The sequence below is a fragment of the Netta rufina genome (genome assembly GCF_964035555.1).
Source record: "Netta rufina genome assembly, chromosome: W".
Classification (NCBI taxonomy): Eukaryota; Metazoa; Chordata; class Aves; order Anseriformes; family Anatidae; genus Netta; species Netta rufina.
This window is the reverse complement of record NC_140139.1, coordinates 14,961,236-14,963,958: the sequence shown is the minus strand read 5'-3', so window position 1 is coordinate 14,963,958 and position 2,723 is coordinate 14,961,236. Positions and strand designations below refer to the sequence as shown.

General features: G+C 53.9%; 1 long non-coding RNA gene across 1 annotated transcript; it reads right to left on the bottom strand.

The window, feature by feature from the left end:
- Positions 1–650: 650 nt before the first annotated feature.
- LOC311220770 lies at positions 651–1,872 on the bottom strand. Its single transcript, XR_014619248.1, has 3 exons — positions 1,744–1,872; positions 902–1,156; positions 651–757 (listed from the first exon to the last, which is right to left on the bottom strand). It is a non-coding gene; the product is annotated as an uncharacterized lncRNA (long non-coding RNA).
- Between the last annotated feature and the right edge of the window lie 851 nt (positions 1,873–2,723).

Sequence of the window (2,723 nt, the reverse complement as noted above, 5' to 3'; positions counted from 1 at the left end):
TCCTTTTGGACCAGGATGTGCTTAGATATCAAAATATATACATTTATATACAGTGTATACTTAAATAGAAATAGATAAATAAAAAAGGGTAATACTTTTCCCCACTTGTTCACTCTCTCTTTCTCCTTCGCCTCCCTCTTCTCCTCCAGGCAAGTTATGATAGCTCTTCAAGACTTTGAATATCCTTGGGATGTTCAAACCAGAACGTTCCTGTTGTTATGTCTCCTGAATGCACTTCAGGTTTTGTTTAAGGTTAAACAACTACTTAGGAATGCCACCCAGAGATCTGTCCTGAGGCAGGATAGTTGTGAGTGGCAGGGAGTGTGGGAGGATATTGGCAGGAATCTAGAGCAGTGGACACCTCCAGTGCTTTGGAAATTCACCCCTGAACAACTGCAAAATCCTAAAAAACTGGTAGAATGCTTGAAAAAGGGAGTCATGACTCTGGCAGTTCCAAAGTGACACAAATCACTGTAATGTGCTGGGGTCTGGCCCACGCCTTTTGAGCTGCAATTGATGCTACTATCAACCTAGTGACAGACCCTGCGGCCACTCCAACCCCTATGATATACCCTGCAGCTGTTCCAGCTCCTGCAGCTGCTCCAGCTCCTGTGGCTGGGTCAGAGAAATGAGCTGTAGTAGTGCAAGTTGCTCCTGTAGACAAGGTGAAAAAATGGTGTAGAGATTCAGGTCGTTTAGAACGCAGGGAGTCTTCTGCTAAGTCTAGGTATAGAGAAGACGATGCTGGGCTCCACCCCTGCAAGGCAATGGATGGTGGCCTCAGACAGAGTGGTAGAGGCATTCCCAACAGCCGCTGGGAATTTCCCTCTGCACAAAGCTGGTGGGGGAAGGCCTCCTTCAGCTACAGCGCTCCTGGGTCTACGTTACTGCCACCACTTACCGCTCCCTGCCTGCTGAGAGGTGGCCAGCCCCTATCGAGCATCTTGAATGTGTCTGGGCACCCCTGTGTCCTTCAGCCACTTAAGGATGTTGTTGCTCACCAGCATGTCCAACAAATAATTCATCTGATGCCTGGTGCAAGTGGGAAGGATGTGAGACAGCAGCTGGGTGGTAAACACTGGCCCTATGATGGCTGCAAACTTCAAAACCATCTGCTTCTGCAGCGTGATCCGGTCCAGCTCAGCCAGTGCAATCTCTGTCAAGAAGAAGCAAAACGTCTCTCTCTTTTGTGTCCTGGAGCCTGAGCTTGGAGAGGCTGGACAGTACCACCACAGGAAACAGGGTAGACTTTGGCCTCTCTTCCTCAGGATGGCACCTGCTGGGCAATTGCAGCCCAGGGGAACGTCTTCAAGATGGCTCCACTCCTCTTGCAACCACAGGCCACAAGGCCCAGGGATAAGAGAGGCTCAAGTGCACAAGCGCTCCTCCACCACGGATGGGGAGGGCACGATCCTGCGGGTACACGCGACCCGTGATGCGACCTACCAGAGCTGAACTAGGCTGACGCCCAGCAGCGCACACAGAGAGCAGAGAGCGCTTTCACCACCTCAGAGCTGGACTTGGAGCTCCCCACAACTGCTGTGGGCCTCACAGCTGGCCCACAGCCTGGAGGGGGACATCTGTGCCCTTAAGCACAGAGCTCTTTCTGCTCAGACCAGAGTCGCCTTCCTGGCAGGGCCCCCCAGGCTGAGAGGGTGCCTCTGCAGCATGCTGATGCCCAGCCCCTCTCTCACATGCACCCCAGGAAAGGACCCCAGCACAGCTGCGAACTCAGCCCCTCACCTTTCAAGGCGGCCGGCAGCACGGTGGTCTCCAGGCTGACGTCTGCTCTGATGGTGCAGACCCTGCCACTGTTTTTCCTAGCACTGGAGCTTGAGGTGGCTGAGACAATGGGTGAAGCCTCGACTGCAGAAGCTGGGAAGAGAGAGAGAGAGCATGAACAAGGTGGGGCAAGTCCAACCTGTCACAGTTGGGTGCGCTTCATGGCCTGCACCGAATGCGGTCAGTGAGCAGGGCAAACTGGTTTCCACTGCAATAGTTTGTCTGCATTGCCCTTGCAACTCTTTTTCTGCCTTCGGACCAGCTGCCCAGCTGTACTGAACGAATATCCCGCAACAGAACGCAGCGGTTGCTACCTTTGACAGCGCTCCCTCCCACAGCCAGGGAAATTGCCAGTGATAATCCAAAAGGCAAAGCCCATGCAGGCTGTCCCCAGGGCAACAGCACTGTGCTTGGCATTGCTCTTGCCTTTGTGGGCATTTCTGGTTTTGGATTACACTTTCCCAGGTCTGACCCTCTCCTGCAGAAGGGCTTTCTTCTCGAGGGAGCTGGTGGCTTGCCAAGGTGACAGCAAGGTGTGCAGGAGCCCACACCTCAGCCAGATCAAGTTCTGTCCTGCTGCCAGATTGGACTCTGCCCAGACTCACTGGAAAGCCACAGGACACGGTCGTGCGGGGGGGGGGGGGGGGGAGAAAGAAGCGACATGCAACAGCATCTAGCCAGTCCGCAACAAGAGTGCTTACCGATCAAGCCCTCCCAGTTGTCCTCTACTTTTTTTGTCCTGCCTCCCAGTGCTGAACAAGAGCATGTTGTTGCGACGCAGGCAGTGCAGCAGTTCCTCACAGTAATATGGGATGCCAGAGCTTCTTTGGATAAGGAACCTGGGCAGGAGCAGACCCAGCAGTGACCAACACCAGGGAAGTATGGTGCAACACAGTTCTGATGGGCGGGTGGCGAGTCACTCAGGCCTCACAGGGTAACCA